The sequence below is a fragment of the Protopterus annectens genome, chromosome 4.part0, assembly GCF_019279795.1.
Source record: "Protopterus annectens isolate FY-2018-M chromosome 4.part0, PAN1.0, whole genome shotgun sequence".
Classification (NCBI taxonomy): Eukaryota; Metazoa; Chordata; order Ceratodontiformes; family Protopteridae; genus Protopterus; species Protopterus annectens.
In genome coordinates, this window is record NC_056733.1 from 1,523,465,235 (window position 1) to 1,523,485,578 (window position 20,344).

Below are 20,344 nucleotides of genomic sequence, written 5' to 3' on the forward strand. Positions count from 1 at the left end.
GTCTTAAACAAAAGTTCTAAGTCTATCAATGTATTCACATAGTAAGCAAAGTAACAGTTGAATCTCTATTTGTTCAGCACTATTAGACATCTATTGGATAAATATAACAGACATCATTTTAGAGTGTCACATCCTAAATCAGGTTTAAAAAGACAGCAAATGTTATCATTGTGACTAACTATATCAAGGACGTATGGAAGATTCACAAACAGTTCATAACTAAATTTAGAATTATCATATAATCTATAGAGCTAATTCAATAATGCTAACATAGCAGTTGTAGTCCAATGTTTTGTTTTGAAACCTGTGATTTCTAAATTATCAATTTATTGAAAATATATACATTTTTAAAGACTGTTAAAATCAGAGTAAGGAGGGCAACAAATCTATGATTATATATTGCTTTTTTCATCTTTTTTATGTATTGGCAGAACAATTGTGTCTTTCCACTCATCAAGAAGTGTAATGACTAAAACAGAACAGTTAAAAAAGGTGAAAATGAAAAAAATAGCACATTGTAAAAAAACTCAAATCATCTTCATCCATTGAAACTAGTGGTCTAGTTTTGCTTGTTTTAGGGCCCAGTAAACCTAATTTATCATATAATTTCTCCATGTGTTGTTGGTTTCTGGTACCATGACAAGAATTGACCCCATTCCTAAGTCAGAGTATAGTTAGATTTCATGAGATTAACATTGTTTCAGTCTTTGATATTAGCCAATAGTGCTCTTCTCAACACCCACAATGTATGTAGAACTGCCTCCTTCTGTAATTCATATGAGGGTTACATGTATTGGTAGCATATTGAAGTATGATTGTAATTTTTTGTTAAACCTGTTACACCTGTTACTATTGGAACCATCTGGATATCTTTCTTCCATATTTTTCTAGTTTTTGCTTGTAAATCCTGGTATTTTATAATTTTGTGTCACTCTGTATGTAAGACAATGTAATCACTGGTTGTAGCAATGTCAATGATCAATGCTACTTTTGTCTTCTTATATATGCTGGCTTTCCTGCATTGGACTTGAGGATCTCATGCAATATGAACTTCCTAATTCTCTGTGATGCCTTGTGATTCATGCTTCCAATGTTTCTCAAATAATTCTGTATTGTAGTGTTTACACAATCCCCATTGAAACAATCTTGCCACATTATAGTGCCCTTCAGTATACAGGCCCTCTGCCCTGACTGTGTCACACCCAGCAATAAGATGCGGGACTCTTTCAAGCTCTGTTTTAGTGAACGTGCATTTCTCTGTTTCTCCCAATTTTTCAAAGGAGTTTGAAAACCAATGTATACATAGTCCACTACTCTGGACCACCATTACCAGCGTTTCATCTTTTGGTTTAAATACATCTCTCCTTAACCATTTCAGCATCAAATCTTGGTTAACATGAGGTTGTTTCACAAGATCTCTGTATTTGCCACTATGTTTGTGGATATTCCATTTTTTTCTCATCTGATCTGTTTCCTTATAGACTTCCTTTTATTTTGGGGCATATTTAATTGATCTCTGCTTTCCTTATACTTCTGGTTTAATTTCAAGTTCTTCTAGACTCCAAAGTTCTTCTGCTAACCTAAGCAAATATGTCATTTTAGACTTCTTTTCCTCAAGTTGTAAAACTTTCATCATGTTTGGATCTGATGAGGTCCATGACTGAAGATCTATACATGTGAACAATTTCAAGGAATTGATAATTTTGGTATACATTGATTTTTATATATCATTTGAAAAGCTTGAAGCATTTTTCTTGTTTTTGTGTCCAGTTTGTCCAACTGAGCCAATAATTTTGAGGGTCAGTCGATCACCCCAAAACTGTAAGTTAGAATAGAGAGAGCAAACTTATTTGTTGCTTCAGTGTGATACCTAATTGATAGGCCAATTTGCAATATTGGTTTTAGTCTGAAGTATTTCTTACTGAACATTATTCTCATTTGTTCATGTTTTATTGTCGATCCTTCTTCTATCCCCAAATATTTATACACTCTCGCCTGCTCAAGTTCCTTTCTATTTCATTCCTGTCACAGGGTAATATTTTTTGTTGTTCTTGCACATTTATCAGGACCAAAACGTATTTTTGTATCATGTGAGAAGGTTTTAGCCATTTTTTTCCTTATGCTTTGCACTCCTCATCTGATGAACTATTCAGTTTTAAGTCATCTACAAGAAATAGATGAAAAGTCTTTAAATGAGGTTGGGTTGGTTTCTGGGAGCCAAATTGTAACTATAGCCTAATTTATCTATTAATAAACTTTTTAACTTTATGGTTTGAGGGCCTGGACTCCACTGTTTTTATTCCTGGAATAAATAATTGCACTTTTAATGCCACTGTAAAGTAGTACATGTGTATTTTCTTTATCCATGAATATGGGATTCAGGCAAATGCTTCTTTTATACATCTGTATGCATTCCTTATTCCATGAACTTTTCCTTTCATTATTTCTTTTTGAAATTTATCCATACAACATGTTTCTTATACCCCTTTTCAACTTTTTTCTTTGTTATTGTTCTTACAACATTACAATTTTAACAATGACAACATTGTTCTTTTTTTTTTTGATTTTTTTTCTTAATTTTTTTTCTTTTTTTTTTTTTTCTTTCTTTCTTGAATAAAATATTCTGCTTTTCTTATTGTTCTATAATTCTTTCTAGTTTTCTTTCATTCTATATATAATATATGTATATATTAATTATCTGAAATCTTCTCTTTTTGGTCTGATTTTTTGTGTTTTCTGTGTTTTCATTATCTTTTTCTTCTTTTTTTGGTCTGTGGTTTTGTGTTTGTGTGGCTTCTTCCTTCCTCTGTATGTGTGTGCATGTTGTCTCTCTTAACCCTCTCTTGTATCAGTGCGTGCTCTGGAGCTGGGCACTGCATTTTTCTAACTTTTAATCTTGTATAAACTTTTAATCTATTAACCTTTCAGTTTTCATATATATATATATATATATATATATATATATATATATATATATATATATATATATATATATATATATATATATATATATATATATATATATATATATATATATATATATGTATATATATATATATATATATATATATATATATATATATATATATGTGTGTGTGTGTGTGTGTGTGTGTGTGTGTGTGTTTTGTGTGTGTGTGTGTATATATGTGTATATATATATATATATATATATATATATATATATATATATATATATATATATATATATATATATATATATATATATATATATATATATATATATATATATATATATATATATATATATATATATATATATATATATATATATATATATATATATATATATATATATATATATATATATATATATATATATATATATATATATATATATATATATATATATATATATATATATATATGTGTGTGTGTGTGTGTGTGTGTGTGTGTGTGTGTGTGTGTGTGTGTGTGTGTGTGTGTGTGTGTGTGTGTGTGTGTGTGTGATTTTTTTTTATTGTTGATGGTAGTGATGAATTCAGTGAGAACTCAAACTAAAAGGAATTCATTCCACTCCATTCTGATTTTTTATTTTGATTCTTTTCATTTCCATTCCATCATTCAGATCTCTGATTGACTATTATTCTGATTGATGAGATACAACATGTGTCATGTCTCGTTTGATGTTCTTTAATCTTTTTGTAAAGTTTAATTGTTCTTTTTAAAAATGTGGAATAATAAAAATGTCAATAAATTGAATCCTTATATATTATGATTCTCTATTTTTTTACTTTTTATTTTTAAAAGAATTAATCTCTTTTTTTTGGGTGTAATGACATTAAAGGTGTAGATCTTCTTAAACATTGTGCAGAGAATAAAATCCTGAATCTGACTGACTGAATGATACAAATTCAGTTAGTTAGTAGGAGATGATGGAGAAGGAGAGGGTGGTGAGTGGATGAGCTTGAGTGGCTTATGTAAACTTACTCATTTCATTCAGAGCAAGCCAAGAGAGCTGCATGTTCACTACAACAAAACCCTGGTGTGTGGGGTGGTGTTACATGGAAGGGTATATGGAACATGGGAGGAGGCTGGGCTTTGGCTGAGTGACACACAAAAGCATGAATAAAATATTATATTACCCATTGTATACAAACTCCTTAGATATTTCATACAGGGAGATAAGTTAATGTTTAAAGGGAAATACTTCCTCAGCAGCTGTATGAGACTGTCCTAGAATGGCAGCTGTCTTCATCAGTCCCAAATGTGCTCACTGTGAGTCCAGAGGCTGGCTGGAACAGTTTAGTAGACTCACTGTCCAAGTAGAAGGTGATAGTCAGGTGTCATGGAGTCATTACTAGTTCAAAAACATTTTTACATAGTTTTATGGAAAAAACTTTAATGCCTTACCAGAGTTTGACCTCCAAAGATCATATTTTCTCACAGCATATTTTCTTATAAATATTCCTAACTTAATTTTTTAAGTCAGTGCATTTTGTTTAGTTTTATTTTGAGCAATTTGTAATGAAGAGTATTGTTATTTTTGGACAACAGCTTCAGTTCATGATCATACCATAGATTTGAGATTATTGTACTATGATTCATATCCTGTATTGGAAAATGTTATCATTTTACTTTACTTAGGTATGAAGCATTTTTATTCACATCTGTAGAGATATAAAAGTTCTACCAGATTAACTTGATAAGTACTTACATACTAGGTCATTCAAGGCATTATTAAACCATCTAAATTATTTTTTTCCTAAAAAAGTGATCTTCTCTTAGTAAAATAAATAAGAAATCGTACAGTAAACTACTGAATTTTTCTCAGGACTTAGTTGTGCAACAAGCAACTGGTTTGCATGCAGAACACTGCCTCACAAGTTTAGATCTGGATAGTAGTATTTATCCATATAGCACCCAAGCAAGACAAGTTGTAAACCCCTCCTGCACTCCCCCCCCCATGTAGATCATGCAATAAAAATATAGAACTATGGGAATGCACTTTTCTGCAATTTCTGTAGCCAGTTTGGTGAAAATTGGCAATGTGAGACAATACAGCAATTGTTTCATGTATGCTAATAACCACCTAATTCTTAAGCAAACTGATACAGTGTTAGCTAAAGGCAAGGCTCTCACATACAGACAGTACAAATACCAGACAGGTTGTCAGAAACATACAATACATTACTACACCCACCATACATACTGCAGACTAGACACACAGACTCACATATGCTGAGGCTGTTAATTGCAATCTAACTAAACCTTAAAGATCTCTTAGTTGCAAACAAAGCAACAAGTGTCCTCAGCAAACTCAAAAAAAAAAAAAACTGAACTCAGTCTGCACTCATCATGAAGCATGCACCTGTAACTTACGGTGTCTCAACTTGTAAGCCCAAAATGTAAACCTCTAGACTCAACCAAACATCAGAGTCATAGGTAATTCCATTGAGACACATTTTGCACCACCCATTATGCTGAGAAAAGACAGGGTGATGGTCAGCTGCCTAATGGGAATCAGGATTCACCACATAATGCATGTCCTCAAGTCCTTGCACAACAGGTACACACATGACTCAGTCATAGTATGTGTGGGAGTAAATGTTCTAAGGCATACCTCCCTGGACTATATAAGACAACATGATGGAATTCTCAGAATATGTGCCCAAGGCCGGTATGAACCTAACAGTGAGCAGTATTCTACCTCCACCTAGAGCAATGCCACAATATGAACAAAATGTAATTGACTTTAAAAATTGGCTTAACATCTGGTGCCATTCAAAGGGGATACAATATATTTCTGCCTGGGAGGACATGGTAGACAGTCCAAACTGCCTTGGCAGGGATGGCCTGCACCTGACCCTCAAGGCTTCTGCATATTGGCATAATCCTTATCCACCCTCATAGTGGCTTTTATGGGCAAAGTAAATCTACAAAAGCTTCCAGCATTGTAAAACAAAATTCAGAAAACATGATGGTGTAGATGCTGATAAGAGGTCTGGGCAAGGAGCCTAAACAGGAAGCTATACTTCTTAGAGGCTTACCTTAGAATTCAATGATATATGCATGATAACAGAGATCTGGTTCAAGAATATTGAGAACACCCCATCAGTGCAAGGTTTCCATGTCTACCATGCATTCAGACCCATCACGCTAGATGAAGGCACCAAAGACAGAGGTCTCTATGTACTTGTAAAAGAGAATAAGACTTCCAGACTCATTAAGCAGGATAACAATCTGGCACTCTTTCATGTCCAGCTTACCATTAACAAAATCCTATAACAAATTGTAGCCAGATATAGGACCCCTTCTATGACCTCCTTGGCCTATGACTCCTACCTATCTAATATGGAGCCTTAAGCATTCACCCAAATACCATTTTCAAAGGGGAATTCAACTACCCCTCCATTAACTCTGAAAATTATACATCTCCAAACATAGGTGACCAGAGATTTCTGGACTTCATTTATACAAATTCACCTGACCAACTATTCCATACCACAATGAAAGGTGACAAAATCTTGAACTTGGTTCTTACTAATATAGTACAACTCTTTTCCCTTCCAGCTGTAACACCCTCTCTATTCAGATCAGATCATAAATCAGTCATATTCATCATACAGCTGAATCTGGAGGCATTCTCCATAAACTTGTTATTCAAAGAGTATTCCAAAGCAAATCTATTAAAACTGAGTGAATACCTGGTAAAATTGCACTTTCCCTTCCACCCAGTAAACCCCACTACAAATGTGGAATCATTCACTGCCAAATTCGATCAGCATGTAAACAGCTGCACAGAAACATCTGTCCCCTCACCAAAATAAATACAATGCCAAGTTTACTAATAAACCCTTGTGGTAGAACGTAATATAAAAAGGTTCTACAATAAAAGGGAAAAGCTAATTTTTATATATAAAAACAAATCTGATTCTGCAAATACCAATAACCCTGTTACTAAGGATAACAGAGAACTTTGGATCCTGAATGAATCATCCAAAGTCAGATACAAGGTAAAAATAGCCACAATTGCAAAGCCTTTTTTTAACTATGTCAGTACCCCATAAATAATGTTCAAAATTTTATTGAACTAATAGTAAACAATATCACATACACTAAGCCTAAAGAAGGAACCAGTCTACTAACAGACAAATTTAGCTCTAACGTCACCTCCCTCTCCCTACCTCCCCCTTCCCCAGACCTCTTATCAGCATCTGCATCTTTCCCAGGAACAGGTCCTCAAGACACTATCCAAGGCCAAGAACACTGCTCCTGTGATGCTAGATACCATACCAGGATGCCTTCTAGTCAGTCCAAAACATGACCTGACAGTGGCTTTTCAATATTAGCCTCCAAACAGGGCTTGTACCAAATGAATGAAGAACTGTAACAGTTATTTCCCTTTACAAAGGTGGGGCATCATTATGGAATTAATAAATGAAGGCATAGACCGAGACAACCTACAAACTGTTGATCCAAGGTAGTTTGAGTTTGTCAAAGGCAGATCCTATATATTTAACCTTTTTGACTTCTATGATAAGGTCACTAAAGCAATGGCTGAGGAAAAAAATGTTTTGCTGCATACCTGGACCTCTCAAAGGCATCCCACACTATCCCCCATGCAGCCATACTTAATAAACTCATCCAGCTAACTCTAAACTCGTATGTAACTCATTGGGTAGAACCCAAAAATTTAGGGCAGTTGGAACTACCTCCACCAAGAAACCTGTCACTACTGGAGTACCTCAGGATGTGGACCTCATTTGTTATATTTAGTATTATTTGTTTCAATACAGAACTTAATGGTTAGGCTTTTAAAAATTGTAGTAGTAGCAGTAAATAGGCTTAATATCTTTGTATTTTATTAATTATGTAATATACTGGATTGTGCTATCATTTTAAGCTGAGGTGATATGTAAAGCATGGAGAGTAAATTAAAAGAAGAAGGGAAGGCTGGAGTCCCACAGCGCACACACCAGGTGCTCCAACAAGGCTGTCTTGATGGCATTATCAGAATATTTTATTTGGCAGTTTTTTGTCATTAAAAATATCAGAAAATCTGCCTTAATAGAGATTATTATTCATTATCTCCTTTGTTGCTTTTAATCATAATTTAAATAGTGATATTATGTAGGACTGCACCTTTCTTGCATAAATTATGTAACTAAGCATTTACTTGGAGAATCTCAGCAGAAGAGAAGACTCAGGCATTACACAAATTAAGAATGCTACCATATCTTGAGGAGGATCTATATTATTCGAAGCTTCAAAATTTCTAACCTCATATGTTTGACAACATATGAGCAAAACTTGAATCTTTGAATATATAGCAAAAAGGTAAAAAAAAAAAACACTTACCTTAATGCTCTCAGCAAAGGGGCAAGCCCCCCTGCACCCCTCACACCCCCTACTTAAATAAACCAACTGTGAGACTGCACTTCATTGCAGAAAAGTGAAATTTTCCCATTCTGCACATACGGAGCCATTGCCTTTCATCTTCGAACTTTTCAAAGTTTGATCATATGATGTCGACCATATGATATTCGAACTTTGAAATGTTCGATAATTTAATAGGAACCCCTTGAGGACTGTATCAGAAGTTATTTTCTTCACTGAAGTCCACCTAGTTATACCTTAGCTACAGTGCAAAAAGTCAGTATTGAGATAAATGCCATAATTACTTGTCTGGAGGGAATGATGGCACATTCAAACTGCTTTCAAGTTCAAAAGAACTATGTAGATGGAAGGAAAAATTATGGTAAATCATACATTAGTATATTAATGCATTAGAACTTGAATAAGAACAAACTCTAGACATGAGACTATTCAGATAACATTCAACCAAATCAGCCCTGTTCTTTTTTTGCTTGCTTGTTTGTTTTTTTGCTTATCTATGACAGCAGAATTATTTAGGGATGAACCAAAAGTAAATAGATGTCATACAATTTAAAAACCTGAACTTAAATTCATCAACAATTTAAACTTCACATATCTATGCTATCTATACCCCCCGAAAGCAGAAGGATGGTGGTATGTGTGTTATTGGTGGTGGTTGGACTGAACAGCAAAAGGTACCATTCCTCTGATTTGAACACTGGTAAAAACTACATTCTGAAAATTATGGCCTTCAAAAAGTCAATAATACCAAGATGGTTGATAGATGCCGACAAGAAGGGCATTAAGATGGTAGGGGATTACCACGTCTGAAGCAGGAAAAAGAGCTGAAAGTGCAAAGCAAGTAGTCTTTACATAAAAGCATGACATTAGAGACACAATATGTGATATTATGTGAAGTCTGAGTGCACAAAAGGAAGGATAGAAGAAAGGTGGTAGAATAACAAGCAGATGGGTGGTTCAAATATTAGCCAACAGAAAAGAAGTTATGGCAGTTTGACAGCTGCTAGGGACACCAGGAAGAACGCTGTCTGATTCAGGGAAGCTTCAGCTGGGATGGACATTTTGTGGGGACAGAAATGGCTGACCAACAAAGAGATTAGGTAGATTAATTGGGAGGAGCCACAAAATTACAGACCTTATGTCATTTTATTCATAGATGCCATGAGTTCATTGTAAAGCTGTTTGATAAGGCAGGAAAGAGAAATGCTATTTAAAAATGCTGTCTGACTTCATCCTGTGCAACAAGCTCCCCACCTTATACCATAGATCTTCTCTATTAAATATATATCTGATCCTATTATTATGACAAGAGAGCATTACATACCATCAATGAGGTGAAGTAAGTTAAAAATGATAGAACATGCTAAGAAAAAGCAAATTATAAATGAAAACTCCAGTTTAAATTATTAGGTACTTGATCCATGGATTAAACTGTTGACTGTAATAGCCCATGGTGTAGCAAGTCATAAGAAGTTTACTCAGGAAGCCAGACAGTGTGGTTTGCATTCTGTATGCATATTTTTGAAAATATGTTATGAAATGTTGATTGGCAAAAGTGCTCAAGTTCTACATTATTTTTCTTCTTATATATCAAATAGTGATTCTATTTCCTAATGCAGAATTTGTATGTAGTTGAATATGTAGTTAAATATCCTGTTTTCTATTAAAAAATTATGAGATTCTTCAACAGCAGGTAATCAACTGTTGCTAAATAATGAAGTCCATATGTCTGAAGTCCATAACTTTTCAATGTCAGCAACAATAGCCCTCAAAAACACTTACTTATGCAAAATATGATAGCCACAACATTTTGCAATAACCTTTCCTCAAATGTTTGCAATCTCTTTTGCCTGTGCTATAACTTGGAAACTTAAATTGTGACATAATTAAAAAAATAAACAGAGATGATGTCTAGATTCAGGCTTTGAGCATAGCAAAAATGAATGATGAGATTCTTATTTTTTTGAAAAAGTGAATATGTGTGTGCGTGTGTTTTCATGTGTGTGTGTGTGTGTGTGTGTGTGTGTGTGTGTGTGTGTGTGTGTGTGTGTGTGTGTGTGTGTGTGTCATACCTATCAGCCTGTTAGAGTAATTAATCTGGACAAAGCCTAAACAATGCGGAGACAATGGCCCAAAAATAGGGACAAATTTTAAACATTGCTCATATAAATCTAGAAAGTTGTTAGAACAACAACATTTGTGTTGGCATACATTTTCAAAGGATATGAAGTCTGAAGCTCAAATGTATGTCATCATTAAGTAACTTCACTCTACAGCAATTTGTCAGAAAGCCACAAATTTTATGAGGAACAGACCAAAAATATGAGGTATAAGTCTGGACATCCTGTGAAAATCTGGACAGTAGAGAGCTGTGTGTGTGTGAGTGTGTGAGTGTGTGTGTGTGTGTGTGTGTGTGTGTGTGTGTGTGTGTGTGTGTGTGTGTGTGTGTGTGTGTGCACTCGAGTGTGTACATATATGTGTTTGTGCATGAGTTTATGTGTGTAGGTGTGTGTCTGGCTGCATGTGTGCATGTGTGTGTGTCCATGCATTGCATGCTCAGTCCTATACTGTTGGTTTGCAACCACCTCACATTGTAAAAATGCATAGTCTCTCCAACTGCTGTCCTCTACATGTTTAATAGATGTAGGCATCCACTATAATAAAATTTGTTTTCAAATTTGCTAGCCTAACTCTGAACAGGTTTTGTAGAGATACCATGCTGCCGCTTGCAGGCATTAGTTTACATAGGTGTCAAAATATACTAGTCTCAGCAAGACATAACATCACTAAGAGATGCTTAGAAAAAATGTAGTTATTTGAGGGCAAAAAATATGCTTAGCTAAGTGTGTGTGTGTGTGTGTGTGTGTGTGTGTGTGTGTGTGTGTGTGTGTGTGTGTGTGTGTGTGTGTGTGTGTGATGATGAGTACATATATACAAAGTTTTAAGCAGGGTGGTATACACTCTGAATCCAAGTATGTCAGCACAAGCTGTAGATGTATCTCAAAGGGCACTGTGAAAACTAGCTGCATAAGTGGGGGATACTTTATTGAGCAGTATTACCACCCCATGTTATGGGCATCAACTGCTATTTCCATGTTACTCGTGCTTTGTCTTAAGATTTCATTACAGGCCATATGAGCTTGGCTTGCAGCTAATTTCTTCTGCCATTCCCTTATCACACAGTAAAATGGGTCATAATAATACAGAATTGTGTGTAGTGCCCACTTTCCTCAGAAGTATCCAGAAGTCCACCAGTGGCACAGTAATGGCATGATATTAAAATACCATTTAAATAAAGAGACATATGTAAGCAAAACCTAGGTAGGGGATAAAGGGCTGGAACTATTTTACGATAAGGCCTAGTTGCCATTGTTTTGGAGAAGTCTAATTATTCAAACAAAGAACTGATAGAAAAACAGATGGACAATGGCAAAGTAAATGAAACCAACATCCTGCATCTGTCAATGTAAGCTTTCAGTGCTGAAAAAGGAAGTAGCTTCCTAAAACAAATCTGAGTAAAACAAAAGTAAGCAAACAAACAATAAAAATGAAATGATGCAATGAATAGACAGGGATGCAACTTTATGGCACCTGGTTAAACTAAAAGGAACTCAAGTCATTTGACTGACTTATCCCAGCACTAAGCAGATATGTCATCAGAACTGGTAAGTGCTCTACTTGTCTGGATTATTTGATTCCAATCCATCATATCATTCTCTGGTGTTCTATTATATGGAATAATGTCCCTTTTAAGCCTCCCTCAAGATTGTCTCTCATGGGGTAACACATTGTTTCCACTTTGCTTTTCTTACCTTCCTCTATTACAGCTTGATTGGAAGTTTGTCTATTCTTGCTACACAGGAACTCATGCTTCTCTTACTTTAATGACTATTCCCTGAGCCAATGAGCCTCCTAGCCACTCTCAGCAAACTAGACATAAGAGACTTGATATCACTGTATTCTGACTTGCATAAAAGCCTGGATTTTGCAGTTAGTTATGGCATATCCAAGCTGCAACACAAAATCCTTCTCTTTCCTGTGTAATAATTGCTAAACAACCATCAGTCAGTGGAATGCCAGCTACTTCAAGTCCATACAAAAGTTCATACGATCCTACTTCAAGATCTTCTGGAAAGGGATGATGTTCTCATACTGTCCACAATAGGTAGTGCTGCCTCTGTCCTCTACCTCCCTGCCAAAATGGAGGGAGAATGTGCTAATGACAATAACATTTTTAGATAACTGAAGGAATATCTTACAAAAATTACACTTAATTCCCTCCTTCTTTCCTACTACCTACAACCTGCAGCATAATCTTTAAATGATATTGGAGCTTCCTCTTCTTGTTCTGACCTGCTGAAGTGCAAGCTATTAGGAAGTTTACTCAAAAAGTTGGGCAGTGTGGCTTGCATTTTATAGTCATATTTCTCTGGACTTCATACAGATGGCCACTGGTTTCTTTATGGTTTCCATTATTTATCTCTTGTTATTACCATGTAGAGATTTCTAAGAATATGGAAATCATTCCCAATAATACATATGGCCTAGTGGATGACAACATTTCTATTATTTCAGTCATCTGCCAAAGTTCTGAAGAAAATATACTGGAAGTAACTGACATCCTTTCTTGAAAAATGAATTTATCCCTCAACATAGCCTCAAGCTGGGGCATGAGAAAGATGCTGGCCTGATCATTGCAATCAATATTTGATTTTCAGAGCAGGGAGAATGGTGAGCCCATTAGTGCTTTTCTTTCGGATCTTTCCGAGGCCTTTGACACAGTAAGTCACTCTCTTCCTGACAAACTGTTCTCAAGCTTAAAGAAAATAGAGTTGAATGGCTTTAAAACTACTTTGGGAATTGACACTACAAGACCAATGGCAGACTGTTTTTTCTTTTGCTATGGATGTATTCCTGGCACCCCTCAAGAGTCAGTTATGGGTTCCTTGCCTTTTCTTTCAGTGTCAGTGAGCTCTGCTTGTGCTGTAGAGACTAAATATTGTAAGGCAGCATGTTGATGACATTTACTTCAGTCTGCATCTCATATACTCTGGCTGGAGCAGAAGTCTGAAAAATCCAAGATGGCTTTCTCTGGAGACCAAATATGGCCTTCAGTAGAATACCCATTTTAATATTCTATCTTATCTTATCACACTGCCAGCCCAGCTATTGGGAATTTTGTAAATAACTGTACCCAGCCACTGGGGATGCACAAGACAGTGCATTTCTTTGTGCCGGTCCCAAGCGCAGATAAATTGGGAGGGTTGCGTCAGGAAGGGCATCTGGCGTAAAACTTTGCCAAAACATTTTCATGCAGACACCAAGAAAAAAATTTTATACCGGATCGGTCGAGGCTCGGGTTAACAATGACCGCCACCAGTACTGTTAGCCTACAGGGTGCTGGCGGAAATTGGGCTACTGTTGGCTGAAGGAGGAGAAGAGGTGGAAGACATGGCTGAAGGCAGAAAGAGAGGAGAAAGGCTAGGACTGTGGTAGTGAGGGTTGGAACTTTGAATGTTGGCAGTATGACTGGTATAGGGAGAGAGCTAGCTGATATGACGGACAGAAGGAAGGTTGGTATATTGTGTGTGCAAGAGACCCGATAGAAGGGGAGTAAGGCTAGGTGTATCGGAGGTGGGTTCAAATTGTTTTATCATGGTGTGGATAGGAGGAGAAATGGCGTAGGAGTTATTCTGAAGGAACAGTATGCTGGGAATGTTTTAGAGGTGAAAAGAGTGTCAGATAGAGTGATGTTTATGAAGCTGGAAATTGATGGTGTAATGATGAATGTTGTTAGTGTGTATGCTTCACAAGTTGGGTGTGCAATGGATGAGAAAGAAAAATTTTGGAGTGCATTGGATGAAGTGGTGATGACCATACCCAAGGGTGAGAGAGTGGTGATTTGAGCAGATTTCAATGGGCATGTTGGTGAAGGGAACAGAGGGGATGAGGAAGTGATGGGTAGGTATGGTGTTAAACAAAGGAATGCAGAAGGTCAGATGGTAGTGGATTTTGCGAAAAGGATGGACATGGCTGTGGTGAATACGTATTTTAACAAGAGGGAGGAGCATAGGGTGACATACAAGAGTGGAGGAAGATGCACACAGGTGGATTATATCTTATGTAGGAGAGCCAGTTTGAAGGAGATTGGAGACTGTAAAGTGGTGACCAGAGAAAGTGTAGCTAGGCAGCATAGGATAGTGCTTTGTAGGATGACGCTGGTTATCAAGAAGAGGAGGAAGAGTGTGAGGGCAGCACCAAGGATCAAGTAGTGGAAATTGAAAAAGGGTAAGTGTGAGGTGGAGTTCAGGGATGAGTTAAGGCAGGCACTGGGTGGCAGTGAAGAGTTACCAAATAGCTGGGTAACTACAGCAGAGCTAGTAAGGGAGATGGCTAGAAAGGTGCTTTGTGTCACATCTGGACAGAGGAAGGACAACAAGGAGACATGTTGGTGGAATGAGGAAGTACAGGAGAGTAAACAGAGAAAGAGGTTAGCAAAGAAGAAGTGGGATTGTCAGAGAGATGAAGAAAGTAGACAGGAGTATAAGGAGATGAGATGCATGGCAAAGAGAGAGGTGGCGAAGGCTAAGGGTAAGGCATATGAAGAGTTGTATGAAAGGTTGGGCACTAAGGAGGGAGAAAAGGACCTGTACCAATTGGCTAGACAGATTGACAGAGCTAGGAAAGATGTGCAGGAGGTAAAGGTGATAAAGGATAATGAGGGAAACATACTCATAAGCGAGAAGAGTGTGTTGAGGAGATGGAAAGAGTACTTTGAGGGGTTGATGAATGAAGAGAATGAGAGGGAGAGAAGGTTGGATGATGTGCGGATAGTGAATCATGAAGTGCAGTGGATTAGCAAGGAGGAAGTAAGGATAGCTATGAAGAGAATGAAGAATGGAAAGGCTGTTGGCCCAGATGACATACCTGTGAAAGTATGGAGGTGTTTAGGTGAAATGGCAGTAGAGTTTTTAACCAGATTGTTTAATGAAATCTTGGAAAGTGAGAGGATGCCTGAGGAATGGAGAAAAAGTGTTTTGGTACTGATTTTTAAGAATAAGGGTGATGTGCAGAGCTATTGATCAGTCACAGCATGAAGTTATGGGAAAGAGTAGTGGAAGCAAGGTTAAGAAGGGACGTGATGATTAGTGATCAGCAGTATGGTTTCTTGCCAGGAAAGAGCACTACAGATGTGATCTTTGCTCTGAGAGTGTTGATGGAGAAGTACAGAGAATGTCGGAAGGAGTTGCATTGTGTTTTTGTAGAATTAGAGAAAGCATATGACAGGGTGCCTAGAGAGGAGTTGTGGTATTGTATGAGGAAGTCAGGAGTGTCAGAAAAATATGTAAGAGTGGTACAGGATATGTACGAGGGTAGTGTGACAGCAGTGAGGTCTGCGGTGGGATTGACGGATGTGTTTAAGGTGGAGGTGGGGTTACATCAAGAATCAGCTCTGAGCTCTTTCTTATTTGCAATGGTGATGGACAGGTTGACAGACGAGATCAGACAGGAGTCCCCGTGGACTGTTTGCAGATGACATTGTGATCTGTAGTGAGAGTAGGGAACAGGTGGAGTAGACCCTGGAGAGATGGAGATATGCTCTAGAGAGAAGAGGAATGAAGGTCAGCAGGACTAAGACAGAATATATGTGTGTGAATGAGAGGGAGGATAGAGGAATGGTGAGGATGCAAGGAGTAGAGGTGGCAAAGGTGGATGAGTTTAAATACTTGGGGTCAATAGTTCAGAGTAACGGTGAGTGTGGAAGAGAGGTGAAGAAGAGAGTACAGGCAGGATGGAATGGGTGGAGAAGAGTGAGTGATTTGTGACAGACGAGTACCTGTAAGAGTGAAAGGGAAGGTCTACAAGAGGGTAGTGAGACCAGCTATGTTATATGGGTTGGAGACAGTGGCACTGACAAAAAGGCAGGAGTTTGAGCTGGATGTGTCAGAATTAAAGATGTTAAGATTTGCACTGGGTGTACGAGGGTGGACAGGATTAGGAATAAGTATATTAGAGGGTCAGCCCAGGTTGGAAGGTTTGGAGACAAAGCCAGAGAGGCACAATTACGTTGGTTTGGACATGTGCTGAGGAGGGATGCTGAGTATATTGGGAAAAAGATGCTAAGGATGAAGCTACCAGGTAACAGTAAAAGAGGAAGGCCTAAGATAAGGTTTATGGATGTGGTGAGCGAGGACATGCAGGTGGTTGGTGTGACAGAGCAAGATGCAGAGGACAGGAAGAAATGGAAACAGGTGATCTGCTGTGGCAACCCCTAACAGGAACAGCCGAAAGAAGATGATGAATTGTATGTAATTTGTGAATATTGATATGATTTATACAGAAGTGTGTGTAAAGTGCTGAGCTAAAATGTAACAACAGCATGCCCTATTGGAATAGAACAGGAATGTACCTGCACTATTGTGACTGTTTAGATGTATATGTTTAACGGAAACTGGAACACAGGAGGTTAACTTGAAAAAAGTCAGAGAAAATAATTGAAATTAAATTGTTATATAACTATAGATATCCCCAAAAAATGGCCAGAGTGCAATCAAAACTCTTATTTAATGAAATACAATGAAACGCTTTTTATTTGTAAAATAACAAACTTCATCAGACTAAAACAGTGTTAAACCACAACTGAATTTCTTAAATAGCATTTTTATAAGCCCGCCCTACACTAGAAAGTTAATGATGTCATAACAAAATTTAACATTTTTTAAAATATATAACATATATATAAAACACACATAAAATATATTAACTAAATTCCTTCATTAATAATCTAAAGACATCCTAGTTGATTATTATTAATTAAAATATTTCTTGTTGTAGAAAAATATATATAAAAAATATATATAAGTAAATATACTTATTAAATCACTACCCTAACACAATATAGTATACTCAGGTTAAAAGCATTACTTAGGTGAGATTATTTGTAAGATAGTTTTAATTATTGCTGACCTGTGTTAGGGTAGTGATTTTTTTTAATAAATATATTTACTTATAAATATATACATATATATATATATATATAGATAGATAGATAGATATACACACACACACACACACACACACACACACACACACACATATATAACACACACACACACATATATATATATATATATATATATATATATATATATATTTTTTTATATGTCTTTTTCTACAACAAGGAATCCCATCCGCACATCTTTTATCTCCACTTTCCCCTTCATTCAGTTCTATCACTTCTTTGCAAATGCCAGTTACCCTTACATGCTCCAGATGAATTTCGTCTGTATGTGAGAGCCAGTCCATCACCTCATAATGTCCAATGAGTTCACTATAACTTGCTCAAGATCAATTTGCTTTTTTAATTTATCATCTTGAGCTACTTTGCTTGATAGTTTGTTGCCTTGTGAATGCATGTTCACTGCATGTTTGGCAGTGTTTACATGACTGAACTATAATGTTTTGCTTTTAGTCCAAAATCGCATCATGTTAGAGACATAGCATTTTTCAGGTTATTGCTTAATATCTCAGGTACAGTATCTTTGGAATTAGAATAATAAAGTAAGTGAATGTGGACTGCGGGAAGGAGGGTACTTCTTTCCTTATAAAAATGCTTTGCAAATGATTCCTCTCTTTTTTGTTTACACAAAAGTATTAGAGTTTTGAATGCTGTTGTACAATGGTTACTATACTCAGCCTAACAGTTTCATGCATTTGTGTAAGAAAAGATGTATGTTGGGGTTTGGGGACTGAACTGTAGCAATGAAATCTGACTAATAAGTAAAACTAAGATACTTTTCCCAACTGCCACAAAATCATTTTTAACATGTGTAAGGTATCAGACAGGCATTGTGGCTTCTAATTAGCCTGATATTGTTCTATAATCATTTGTTTCTACACATTCCACACTCTTGCCTCCTAACATAAAGACCTTGGATCTTTTCCTCCACTCTGCTCCATTTCCTGACCACTTCTAACTGCTATACATGACAACAAATATTATTAAGTCCCAAAAGATACAGTGACAATATCTTCTTTGTATGGCAAGGCAACCACCCCCTCCCCAGGAACTAGACATCTTTATCCAAGATTTGAACAACAGTATTGATTTTCTCCACTTCACGACCTCACACACGGGCACCCATGTACATGTTTTAGATGTAGAGATCTTCCTTAATCTCTTCACCTGCTCTTTTGAATTTAACATATTCCATAAGAGCATATTCAGAAACAATTTCCTAGAGTTCTCCAGCCTGACCTTCATATTCATGAAGTCCAGTGCAGTAAATGGGCAACTGGTACGACTATCCCACATCATTAGCGAGAATTCCATTTACCAGGAAGAGTGCAGCCACCTTCTCAAACTCTTTTCAGAAAGTAACTATCCCAATGACCTCTTAGCCAGTATGTACTCAGAGGTTTCCCCTCACCAGAGATACCAAATTTCAGCCCAACGTGAAACATGGCTTTCTACCGAAACCTCCAGGCACACCGAAGCAAGATTTTGTCCTGAACATTCCCCTTCCCATCATCCAGGACATGTGCACCATCATGTATATCCTTAAAAAATGCTGGTGCATTATCTGCTGGGACAGAAAACACTGCCAGACCTTAGGGGAATGACCTGCCTTTTGCTACAACAACAAAAAGAAATCTCTGTTTAAGCAGCTCAAGAATTACCTCCTATCCCTGGCCATGGACTTCCTTCCTCCCAAACCAGGCGCACAACCCTGTGGCCATTGCACCATCTGCAAACACATCTTTACATGCACCACATACACCTTGCCAACAACAAATACACAATTCAGCTTAGGGATCATCTGGACTGTAACTTATGCAATGTTATTTGTGCCAGTATTTGCTCTACCTGTAATAGATTTTCTATAGCTAAAATGGCCAGAAAGTTATCAGATGGAATCAAGGAACACTTTGCAGCCATTCGGCACTCAGACAACAAAAATGTGCTAGACAAACGCAGTCACGTTTGCATTGGTTTCATAGCATTCAAGTTTCTTATACTGGAAAAAATTCCCCACTTTGTTAGGGACATGGAACCCTTCCTGAGTGTGTGTGAGGTCACATACCAGCTAAGCTTGCAGGCCGACATTTCCCCAGGCCTCAGAAAAAAACTTAAACATAAAATGTCCTCTGAAATGGTACATATAACCCACCTAGTTTTTATTTAAGACATTAACAACTATGATCAGTGCACATACAAGATAAAACTGTGCCACAGTGCCATCTGTCTGTCAACAGCAAAACCCTTCTTTAAATATTGTCTGCTTCTACTCTTTTCAGCAATAGCGCCATCTGTTTTTCAATCTACAATTATACAAACCTCTAAATGTGTACAATGCCAGCTAACATTGATCCTTAGCATTTAACTTCTTAATTGTTTTGCTCTTTGCAGCAGTGCCACCTGTTTGTTAATTGTTGACTCAACATATTTTTCAGTTGTCTTAATCCGTGTGACAGCGCCACCTATTTTTCAGAAACATACTCAAACCGCTACATGATTAAAACACCAACTAGCTTTGATTCATAGTTTGTGTTATCTCCAATTGTTAGCTCAATTTGTTTGTAGTTTTTTACCTAATCCATTGTTCTGGTTTAGTGGGCTTTTTTCTTAAACCTGACTGGTTATTGCAAGCACAGAAGAAGCACTTGTTATTTTCTGATGAAGTTCTAAATAAAGAAGTGAAAGTGCTCATAAATTCAACTGTTCAGCGTGTTTTGTCTTGTGACTTTGTGGGACCCCTTTACATATATATATATATATATATATATATATATATATATATATATAAACACACACACACACACACACACAAACACACACACACACACACACACACACACACACACATATATATATATATATATATATATATATATATATATATATATATATATATATATATATAGGGGTCCCCTTCACATGGTCGACTCTTCAGAAAGTCGACTTTCATATGGACCAGACCATATG